Source organism: Manacus vitellinus, unplaced genomic scaffold (assembly GCF_001715985.3).
Source record: "Manacus vitellinus isolate BGI_N305 unplaced genomic scaffold, ASM171598v3 scaffold_4_pilon, whole genome shotgun sequence".
NCBI classification, from domain to species: domain Eukaryota; kingdom Metazoa; phylum Chordata; class Aves; order Passeriformes; family Pipridae; genus Manacus; species Manacus vitellinus.
Genome location: NW_021940604.1, coordinates 41,523,955 through 41,536,617, shown reverse-complemented (window position 1 = coordinate 41,536,617; position 12,663 = coordinate 41,523,955). Strand labels below are relative to the sequence as shown.

The 12,663-nt window shown below is 37.7% G+C and overlaps 1 protein-coding gene across 1 annotated transcript in view; it reads right to left on the bottom strand.

Moving 5' to 3' along the window:
* The window catches only part of EYS (eyes shut homolog), a 766,416-nt gene that overhangs the window by 437,154 nt on the left and 316,599 nt on the right, over nt 1-12,663 (bottom strand).

Below are 12,663 nucleotides of genomic sequence, written 5' to 3'. Positions count from 1 at the left end.
TTAACTTTATTACATTGTGATTATAAAATTGAATAACACAGGTTTCCTCCAAAAGGAATATAGAACTAAAATGAGATGGGTCTTGGTGGTGATCTAACTGTAATATTTATTTTCTCAAAATGAAATTGAAATGCAGGGGCTTTTGATAAATGGTGAAAGACATAACATTCTTCAAAATAGTTTTGAAGACATTCACTATGAGAGATATGATGGTGCACTTTTATGCTTATAAGTAAGTGCCACAACTTCCATCGAAACTTCTCAAAATACTAATTGGCAAACAATGAGCATAGGTCTCTCTGTAAGCAGTTGCAGCCCACTGCTTGGTAGACAGCTAAGCACCACACAGCCAGTTATGCACCCCCATGGCAGGATGGAGAAGAGAAACAAAAGGGGAAAAGTAAGAAAATTCATGGGCTGAGATGACAGTTTAATATGCAAAGCAAAAGCCATGCATGTAAGCAAAGCAAAACAAGGAATTTATTGACTGCTTCCCATGGGCAGGCGGGTGTTCGGCCATCTCCAGGAAAGCAGGGCTCCATCACGTTTAGTAGTTACCTGGAAAATGAATGGTATCAGTGTGAACGTACCCCCACTTCCTCCTTCTTCCCCAGCTTTACATCCTGAGCATGAAGCCATATGGTATGGGCAGATCCAGTCTCTCTACTCAGCCCTAGTAAAGCCATATGGAGTACTGTATTCAGCTCTGGGCTTCTCAGTACAAGAGAGACATGGAGCTTCTGGAGTGGGTCCAGGATAGGGCTATGAAGATGAATAAGGGGCTGGAACATCTCTCTTATGAGGACAGGCTGAGGCAGCTGGCCATTTTCAGCCTTGAAAAGAGATGGTTGAGAGGGGACCTCATCAGCGTATGTAAGTATCTGAAGGGAGGGTGTCAAGAGGATGGATCCAGGCTCTTCTCAGTGCCAAGCAATAGGACAAGAGGCAATGGGCAGAAGCTGATGTACAGGAAGCTCCACCTGAATATAAGGAAGAACTTCTTTTCTGTGAGAGTGAGTGTGCACTGGGACAGATTGCCCAGAGAGGTTGTGGAGTCTCCCTCACTGGAGATATTCGAGACCCACCTGGGCACAGTCCTATGCAACGTACTCTAGGATAACCCTGCTTGAGCAGGGAGGTTGGACCAGATGACCCACTGTGGTCCCTTACAGCTTTACCCATTCTGTGATTCTCTGTTTCCTCTTATATCAGTTTGGATCAGCTGTCCCACCTATGTCTCATCCCAGCTTCTTGTGCATCCCCAGCCGCCTTGCTGGTGGGGTGGAGTGAGGAACAGTAAAGCTCTTGACTCTGTGTAAGCGCTCTTCAGCAATAACTAAAACACTTATGATTTATCAGCACTGTTTTCAGCACAAATCCAAGACACAGCTCCTTACTAGATATCATGGAGAAATTTAGCTCTAGCCAGGTCAAATCAGTATACTACTGATAATGCAAGAAACTTCTACTGATTTTTCAGATGTGTGGGCCAGCGGAGGTGTGGATGAGAAAAAAAAGGAACGCTTAAGGCAAAATCAGCTTTTTACAGGAAGGAGTGAACAGCATTCCAGAGAAATACTGGAACCTTTGTCTAGTCCATGTATAATTATACAACCAAATATCAAATTCTGGCATTTGCAATAAGTCTATTAACGTGCTACAAAAAGAGGTACTTTAAGATAATGGGAAATATTTTTATTTAGTGGAGATCAATAGTGTAATATTCACGTTAATACGAATGTTAGGTATATAAAAATATTTTGTACACTTAAGGAAATTGCTTTTTTCACAATATACTTTCAGCTTCCTAACTGAGTCAGAGAAAATAAAACACCCCAATTCCTTTTTGAAGTCTGTGGTGTCAGTCTCAGCAGCCCTAGAGCACTGTTGTCATGCTCTAGCAGAAAGCGTACACAGGAGATTGGACTTGGCGGGTACTCTAGAAAAATGAACTTAGAGGGGCTGCTGTGCAATTCTGTGTTTGACCAAATCTTGGTGCAGTGGCACGTGCACCATGCTAAGCTCTATATTGGTACAAATTAGAAGGCAGTTCTGAAACCTGTTTATCCCCTGTGGCATGCAAGGATTCAGTAAAGAGTTCTGCTCTCTCGTGCTCCTTGGATCCTCTTTCTTGTTTAGTGTCACACTCTCAGGATCACTGATGTCTTATTTGATATCACTAAAAACAAGAACTTAAAAATTTCAGAAAAAGGTATTTCGTGAACATATTTTTTGTGAACAATATCTAAATTCAAGAAGAGAGAAGCCAAGTTCATCTGTTGTGCTATAGCAGACCGAACTATCAAAGAGGCAATTCTCCTTGTAAGTCAGCATTAAGGCAAAAAGTTCTCAATCTTCTCTTATCAAGAAGTGCTTCAAAAACATTGCCAGGATGGTAATACTACAGAATAATACATTTCAAATTCACTTTACTTTCAACTATGAAAATGATTACTTTTCTTGTATCTGAATGTTGAGGGCAGCTCTATGGCATTGTATTCTACAGCATTACAAAAAAGCAAGGACGTGTAATTAGATTCTCTGAAGTAAGACTGAATCTGTTGGAAAGAACTGGAATGCCTTTTAATGATATCTCCATATTCTACCTTTACTATGAAGGCAATATTAAGAGGAAAAATGGACCTTTAGTAAAAGTTTCAGACATGTAGAGAGTAAAAGTCCATTTTGTCATTCCTACCCTAAAAAGAATTTGTGAGATTTGTGGTGAATACAGACTATAATTATTACAGTAATGATGGTACAATAGGTTTAAAGATGAAAATGAATGCATATAACACAGAAAAATAATTAAATTAACAAAGAAAAGATTTTAAAAAGTAATTTTTAATTATCAGTTCTAACAAAGAAAATAACTTCCTCAATATTAGGGTTTCAAATGTTCCTGCCAAAATGCACAAACTCAAAATATTTTTGATAATTTTTATAGAAAATGATCTACATTAGAATGCTAAAATTTCTTCTTTAAATTCAACACCCATATTCTAATATCCACTGAAAAAATAAGGTCAAATACATCCCTAACACTAATGCCTAAGGATCACTCGATTAATCCATTCTGATATGAATAAACATTTTCATTTAAATTACTTCCAAGAGCAAAATGTACTAAATTTGTAATATGATGCATTGTAGACACAAAAAGGCTGGTAACTGGTTGTGACTGTAAACTAGACAGTCTGTCATTCTCTTCCAATATAACTGTCATTTAATTTGAAAACTGTCTTTTTTAATCCTTTTCCAAAGTATGAAAACTTTTAATTAAAATAATCTTGCTAAATAAAACTAAACATTTTGTAAAGTAGACTACAATACCACAGAACTTGCACTTTGCTTAAAATGTCACCTGTAAAGTTTTCCATAGTTCAGGTGGTGTGAGATGTGTTACTGGGCTGAAGACACCTCTTGGAGTTTTGCTTTACAGACTGTACTTACCTTGCTAGAAATAATGCCTCCATGCATCAAAGAAAAGAGAAAAGTATCTCAAACATACCACATTTGGGGGGTTAATGTATTAATGGAAACCTGGGGGCTCCCCTATGTGTCAGTGCTGTAGGAGGCAAGGAAATGTCATAAATGTAAGAAGAACTAGTATGGAGTAATAACAGTAACACTAAGATGAAAAGAAGACAGCTATTCTCCTACTTCTTCAGATCATCCATTCATGAGAAGGATCAGTCTGTCTCATATCTTAATAAAGAAAACTCAACAGCCTTTTCCAATTCCCATCTTTTTGTCCAGCCCACTTTGCTTATTGGCGGTGCCTCAGCTTTTCTTGGAGCTCATTTGCGCAATTCCACACCTGCATCCTGATCTAGAGATTTTCACATTTTCCATCAAGACTTTTAACCACACTTTGAATCAGTGTTCAGTTTTGGGCCCTTCACTCCAGAGAAGAGAAAGGAAGCTGGTGAAGGGTCTGGAGCACAGATCTGATGAGGAGTGGTTGAGGGAGCTGGGCTGTTTAGCTTGAGGAAAAGGAGGCTCAGGTGGGACTTTATTGCTCTCTACAACTACCTGGAAGAAGGTCTTAGTAAGGTGGGGATTGGCCTCTTCTCCCAGACAAGTGACAGGATGAGAGGAGATAGCCTCAAGTTGTAGCAGAAGAGGTTTAGTTTAGAAAAAAATTAGAAAAAAAATTTCTTCATTGAAAGGGTGGTCAATCATTGGAATAGGCTACCCAGGCAAGTTATGAAATCTCCATCCCTGGATTTGATTTTTGAAAATATAGTGCTTATTCTGATTTGTTTACTTCCTATTAGACTCATAGGAAGATATAATAGAACTTATATGTTATGAAATATATAAAAACTCTATATACCAAGTATAAAATTATTTCATCATGAGGGCTAAAGACTGAGGAATATGATAATTTATAGACCGATTTTTTTTTCTCTTTATTTTTTCCTCTTTTTTTGTTTTTTGTTTGTAGGAGACAATAAAGAGATTTGAGGAGATTAAAAATTCAAGACATCAATTTATAAGAAGTGACTAGTATGAAAAGAGATGAGAAGGAAGAAACACAGAATTTTGTACTACAATGAAGTGAAATACGTACCACCTGGAAAAGAAAAACAAATGTGTGATAAAAACATGGTTGATTGCTGAGAGCATACCCAAAAATAAAAAAGGAAATTATCATAGTGTACTGAGTCTAGCTGAGCTCATTTCTCCATAGTAGCTCTCACAGTGCTGTGCTTTGCATTGGCAGCTAGAAATGTGTTGATAACACACCGATGTTTTGGCTACTGCTGAGCACAGCATCTGCACTGTAACATTCCTTCCTCAGTCGAGGGCAAGATCCTGGAAGGGGACCCAAGCAGGCCTGCTGACCCAAACTGACCAAAGCTCAGAAATAAAAGCTGAGGCAAGGAGCAGGAAGGCAGACATTCATTATCTCCAGCGGCTGCCTGCTAAGGAACAATTATGTGTGCTGAAGCCCTGCTTCTTGGAAGTGGCCGACCACCACTGCTGATGGGAAGTAGAGAATAAACCCTGTTATCTTCTGCTTCGCTTTGCTTTTGGCGCACACAAGCTTCTGTCTCGCTTTTAATAAACTGCCTTATCCCAACCCACGAGTTGTTTTCCACCCTACTCTCTCCCCTGTCTGATTGGGATGCCAGCTGGGTGGGTACCTGGCATCCAGCCAAGATCAACCCACCACACATAGTATACTAATCTATACATTATATAGAAACACAAAAAAACAGGTCCTTCTATGATAACTGAAAATTTCATATCCTATTGAAAAAAGACAGAACTGAGAGAGGAGGAGAGATGTCCTTTCAGAATTGCTCAGCAGCACCTAGTTTTCTTGCTGAAGTAAATTTTAGTATCAAATATTAGAAGACTATTGAAAACTACTTGTGACCATTCCATGAGATTTCATAATATATATTATCATCAAAAGATCAATTAAAAGATGTATCGTATGTATATGATACATATGTATATATATCATATGTATATATATAACCAATAATGAAGCCAATTAAAAATGTAAAAAAATTTTATATAGCATAAATATTAGGAATAAAAATATTTCACAAATTAAACATGAGCAGAAATACTACAAACCAGTTACAGTTACAGACACAAAATTAATTATTTGTTAAATAATTTCAGTGTAAGACTGTTAAATCGTAAAATAAGTAGAAAATGAGGAACAAGAATATTTTCTAACATCCTTATGTATCATAGAGGTTGATAATTAAAATGTTAATGCTTGTGAAATATCTCTCAATTTGTAGATTAATTTCAGGTCCTAATACCATATTTATATGAATTTATAGGGGCTTAATTAGTGGGGGGTTTTAAACTCACTTGCTTTTTTTAAAAATTACCTTTCATCTAAGAGTGGTCTTCACTGTTATAACTTCAAGAAACATCAAACTGTAAGCAATTATAAATCATAAACAGAATTTATGGAAAGACACTAGAATGATACTTAACACAGTTATTTACAGCTTCAAAATCTAAATTTGGACAGATATATGTATTTAAGCATGCCCCACTTGACTATGATTGAGCATGGTAAAAGATCACTCTTAGCTGACTTTTTGTACAAGAAAAAAACCAAGAAAATCATACAGAGCAAAAAACATCAGCTGAGCTATATGGGATCAAAAGCAATGTAAAGAAAAACTGGTGTATGGGAAAATAATGTGATAGCATCTCATAATTAAAGGAAAACCAAGCTGGGATGACTATTAAGTGAAAAATTCAGATATTTAACCTCTTACAGGCAGATGCAGAATATACATCTTGAAAAAATATGATATGTAATAATTTCTACCAGCTATCATGTTTTGAAATACTTTGGTATAAATACAAATAAATAAATAAATGAGTAATACAAATAGAAATACAAATAAATAAATAAATTATAAATAAATGCTTTAGTCTCCTTAGAAGACATTTTTGAGAAGAATTTGTCTTTCATCTCCAATAAATTAGGTTTTATAAAGTATAATTCAATTATCATATTCTAAAACAACCCTCTTACAATTCTAAAAACATGTTGCCTCAAAATTAGCAACTGACTGCAAAGAACAAGTACTTGTTTTGTCACGTTGACATTAATCTTTTGAATAGCATAAGGTCCTTTTAACATCATTTAAGTGTTGTCTCATTCAGCCTGTTATGAGTAAATAAGCTGTTAACAAAAGCTTTGTAAGTATGCTGCATAGAAAACTAGGGCTGATAAGGTCACTGAGCTTGTTTTTTTGATTTCATCTTAGAAAGATTTATTATAGCATAGTGACTAATTCCAGAGACCTAGATTTCCCATTTCTATTGTACTTTGTGTCAGTAATAGACTTATTTCAGGCAATTATTTCAATTTTCTTATATTAAGTCAAGTTAGATTGGTGCTAATTGGACTGCAGAAAATTTGAAAGGTTGCCACCTATTTTTAAGTATTTTTTTCTGTCTTTAGACAAGGTTTGATTTCCACTCTGATTGGGAAAGCAAAGAGAACTTTACAAGATAAGATTAGACCACAAGAAACAAAGTAATTAAAACAATTACAAATTAATTTGCTTTGCCTAAAACTTTGACAACATTTGTTTTCATTAAATATCAATTTGGGATCTAAGATATGCATGCATGACTTTTAAGAACTATATCTGCCCATTTAAAGTGAACATGAGAACCAGAGGGATAAAATACAGAAACATCACCTGTAGCTTGTGCTGTCTGTTATTTAGATGTTGGAACTTTAGAGAGGAGCAACAGAGACCATCAGAAGCAGAAATCTACCTAAGTAAATTAATTCTTGGTTTATTGCTGAGCTCAGTTATGAGAGCCTCAGATCAAGCATCAGATCTTACGGTATTTAACACTTTCTACTAAAAAGAATAGAATTTCAAAAATTCATAATCTTGTGACAGGCCAAAGGAAACATACCATACAAAAAGGCTAGAATTTAATGGCACTCCTGTTAAAACAGTCTGATAGTCCCAATTATTAGTACTGAAAAGTATAGATATTAAAATGTTTAAATTGGTTTACCAAAATTCCCTCCAGTTCTTGCCAGTATCTAACCCTTTCCACTGGTGGTGTGTTCACACTTCAAATTTGCTTGTGGGTCTAAAGTGTGACACTACAATTTACTCTCAGAAATTGTAAATGGGAGGTGGAGGGAGGGGAATTCCAAAGGCTTGCCAGCATCATGACATTTTTGATAGAAGGACTGTGATGTGCCTGGTGGAGGATTTCTTTCTCCTCTTTCTTTGAAGCAATATGATACTGATATCACCTTGTCTTGGGTTCTGCTTGGGTGTTCCCTTTACACCTTTCCCTGTCACAGCCCCTTTTTTCCTCCCAGGCTGCCTGCCTGGCACTGCTTCCCTGACACCCCACTCCCAGACCCCATGCACACAAATGGCTGTGGTTTGTCAGGCAGTGACAGGGGGAAGGTGTCACCCCCTCCCCAGTGGGGTCACCGCCAGACCTGAAGTTTGAGCAGGGGAGGCAGCAGTCACTGACCCATGTGCAGGGATTTAACCAGCAACACACTGATCAGGCCATGGCAAAGGTTGAGCCCCTGCACTGCTGGGTCAGCACACAGCCAGGGCATAAGCCTGATGAAGGCAGAAATCATATGTACTAAATTACAAAATGAAAAAATCAAGCTATACCTAAAGATATAACACTTAAGAATTACAATTTATTTCACAGTTGAATAAACTTACAAAAAAGGATGCAAAACAAGATAAATGTGAAGACAGTGTAAGTAAAATCTATCAATTCTTGTCTGAATGTTGGAAACATCATGACAAAAATATCATAGTTGTCAATATTGTCAGAAAAGGTGGCAATGTGATATTGTCACATTGTAGCTGGGCAAGTTGCAAATACCTATCAAACACTCTAAAATAATATAAGTATAGCTTTGTGTAAAAAAACTATGTTCATATTTAATTCCTTATCCATCTATAACATGAATGCTTTCAGAATATTAAGATTATTATTATCATGGGTTTTAATTTTCTCCTCTATTAGGCATGTTTTAGGTTGTCTGTAATAGCCTTATTTAAAACTGAAGCACTTATGCATTTTTACAGTCAAATGGCAATAAAAGACAAAGTTTGCTCTATAGCTAAACACTCAACTTGTCTTTCTTTTCTTGGGATACAAAGAATCCCACTATTAGTAAAGCAATGTATTATTCATACTACAGTTTAAATGTCACATAAAAAATGAGAACAATACTGTGCCTGGAGGATTTTCAGACTCAACTGGACAAAGACCTGAGCAGCCTGGTTTGACCCCATAGCTAACACTAATTTCAGCAAAAGATAAAAAATAAACCTGATTTATTTTAATTCAAGAATGAAATTTCCCCTGGATAGCTTGACCTGGTAGCCTGGTTAATGACAAAATGCATGGGATCAGAAGTATACAGTGGGTCCATGGAAGCAGACAAAAATACAGCAAGAATTCGATGATGATATATGAAAAATTACTTATGACTAGCATGTGTTTCATTATAGCCTAGTAATTTTCTTAAGTTTTTTAGTAACACTCTAATCACACACTGAGACTCTATGCAGGTAAGCAGAAAGTAGATACACTAGGAAATAATCTCAATAGCTGAAAATAATCTTAATTAATCTTAATTACTGATGAGAAAATGTATTATTCAGAACATGGATATGATTTGAGTATCACAAAAGTAAAGAAGTTCTTCCTCGTATTCAGGTGGAACTTCCAGTACCTCAGTTTTTACCCATTGCTTCATGGCACCACTGAGAAGAGCCTGGCTCCATCCTCTTGACGCCCTCCCTTCAAATACTTGATGAGGTCCCCTCAGTCATCTCTTCTCGAGGATGAACAGGCCCAACTCCCTCAGCCTGTCCTCCTAAGAGAGATACATCAGTCCCCTAATAGCATATTTATTATAGAATCATAGAATTTACTGAGTTGGAAGGGACCCACTAGCATGATTGAATCCAACTCCTGGCTCTGCACAGGCCACCCCAAGAGTCACAACAAGTGCCTAAAAGTGTTGTCCAAATGCTTCTTGAACTCAGGAAGGCTTGGTGCTGGGACTGCTTCCCTGGGGAGCCTGTTCCAGTGCTCAATCAATCTCTGGTTGAAAAACCTTTTTCTGATATCTGACTTAAACCTCCCCTGACTCAGCTTCCTGCCATTTCCTCAAGTCCTGTCACTGGTCACAAGGGTGAAGAGATCAGTATCTGCCCCTCTGCTTCTCCTCGTGAGAATGTTGAAGATAGAGATGAAGTCTCCCCTCAGTCTTCTCTTCTCCAGGCAGAACAAACCAACTGACTTCAGCCACTACTCCTAAGACTTCCCTTCCAGACCCTTTGTAAGGACTTAAAGAGCACAGTTGCCTGTGTCAAACACTGCTAAGGCCACAGAAAGACTTTGCCATGAAATAAGCGCAGAACGGAGGAAGAGGATGACACCAACTCCAGGCCTGGTGGAGGTAAGAGCTGGTTAGCACATCCTGGGTAACAGCCAGACAAAAATTCCCACTGTGGCAAACTGCTTGTATGCATGTCCCCAGTCAAATAAAGATCACCCCAAGTTATGGAACAGATGGCATCTGTGACCAGCAACAACCACCAAAGCCCCTTCCCAGTATGCCTCTGTGGATACCTGGAAGTTGGACTGTAAGTTAAGCCACCACAGTGGGAACTTGAAATAAGATAAAGGTGGTACTACTATCTGAGTGTTATCTCAGACTTAGGAGGAGGTTAACAAAGCCTGGTATTTTCCCTTTCCCCCTTACAAGCCAGTTCAAAGCTCTGTCAACAAGCCCCACTAGCTCCTGTGCTAATATTCTTTTTCCCTTACAAGATAGGTGCATCCTATCTCAGATGCAGGTGATGCAGATCCTAACCAGATGCAGATTCACCTGTTAGTAGGCCAGATGTTGAGTAGATCACCCCATGGTCAAAAAATCAGACTTTTCCAATTACATCAACCTTGGAGTCCCTCATTGACCTGATGGATCTGCCTATTCCTATCAATACTATTCCTTGTTCCGGAAGGATTGGGTTAGGTTTAGGGAAATCACTACCTGTGCTCCTGATCTTTCAACCAATTGTCCCAATGCCCTGCAGTCTCTTTTGATTGCCCTTGGACTTCTCTTTGTTATTTTGTCGCTGTCAGCTTGAATGACCAATAACAGATAATAATCATAGGCCCTTACTAGATAGGGAGAATTTTCCAGTGATGTCCCTTATCTGAGCCCCTGGGAGGCACTAATGATTGATTCATTTAATTATCATAGCGCGCCACCTTCACTATTTGGTTCAAATGAGAATTTCACAACTTATAATAGTAATTTAGGCTGGCTGTGGGGAAATAAAACAGATCCAAGCCATGCAATCAGTGAGACCCAGAGAGTTGCCCCATAATATTCTTTTTTCCACTGCAAGTTAGGGAAAAAAACAGTAGAATTGTTAAGAAAGCTACTTGATTCTTAGCATGAAACGTCAACTCATTCTACATTAGTCAGCAAAATAGTCTTCATGAAGTCATCTACGTCTCTGATGCCTATTGAGGATAAAAGACACAACTTCCTGGCAGAGATAGCTCCAGAGAATAAAACATTCCATGACGCTGCCATGGCTATGCTTTTCAGAAGTAAAAAGCACAACTTTACAGTAACTAGTCTAACATATAGCATGTTGTAATCTGCAAAGTGAAAACATCACTCAGCAGTCATTGTTTTAGATATATATTGCTGTGACTGATTGAAATATCCACAGGTTTTAAAATGATGAATTACTTGTTTCTATCTAACTAGTTCTCAGTCATGAATTTTTGAATGCATAGTAAAACAAACCAAAGCATGAGAAATAGTTATTAAAATATTCTTATTTAATTTAAAATGTTTTATTTTAGAAATGCTACAATAATTTAATATAAAAGATATTAAGTACATTTACAGCTTACACAAAGCTCAAAGAAATATCTCAGAACCACAGAAGAATAGACTGGCATTATGATGTATAATGTTCTTTTGTGGTGCTCTCGCATCAGAGCTGCTTAAAAGTTCCTTTGTCACAGCATTTGTAGCAGAGCAATTTTTGTGGAAATTGAGATTTCAATCCCCCGGGGCCTTGGTAACTCTTACTGAATAGAAACTCCTTTAAAACATGCACAATGACATACTTCAATATATTCAAAGATCCCTCCAAAGTTACACTTGTTGAAAAGTACAGACTCTCCTAGCTGGCAGTAACAGCTAAGGAACAGATCTTACAGTTGCATCAGGGCTTTCTCAAATTTGTTGTTAGTATAATTAATATGAACCACTGATTTTAGCTCTAGAAGTTCTAGATAATTTAAATTCTCAACTAGTACCTTTCTATAATAAGATCTAGATATAAACACTCAGAGCTATAGAATCATTAAAGTTGGAAAAGACCTCTAAGATCAACCTCTTAAGTCCAACGATTAACCTGGCACTGTGTTTACAGCTAAACCATATCCCCAAGTGCCACAGCCACATGCCTTTTGAACATTTCCAGGGAGGGTGATTCTACCACTTCCTTGGGTAGCCTATTCCAATGCCTGCTCACTCCTTCAGAGGAGAAATTCTTCCCAATATCCAAACTAATCTTCCCCTGGTACAACTTGTGGCCATTTCCTCTCACCTTGCCACTTGTTACCTGGGAGAAAAGAACGACCTCCACCTCACTACAACCTCCTTTCAGGTAGTTGTAGAGAGACAAAAGGTCCTTACTTCCTCAGCCCCTCATCATAGGACTTGTGCTCCAGATCTTCCACCAGCTTCACCACACTTCTCTGGACACTTTCTAGAATCTCAATGTCCTTCTCAGAGTGAGGGGTCCAAAACAGAATATAGTATTCAAGGAGCAGCCTCACCAGAAGTGCTCACTTCATTCCCTAGTACTCACTTAACCATAAGCTCTCAAATGTTCTTAAAGTCCCCTTTAAGTATTGGAAGTATAGTCCTATCCACTGCATTCTTCATTTCAAGCAGCTCCAAAAATCTTCAGGGAAAGATTCTACATCTGCTTTACCCTAAACTACTGGTCTGATAGATGATTTGATATTATCTATTTCAGTTACTAGCCATTGTCTCAGTTTGATTAAATGTTCCTTTTCTGTTAAATAGTTATGTGGGTGTCCTAAGAAAGATAT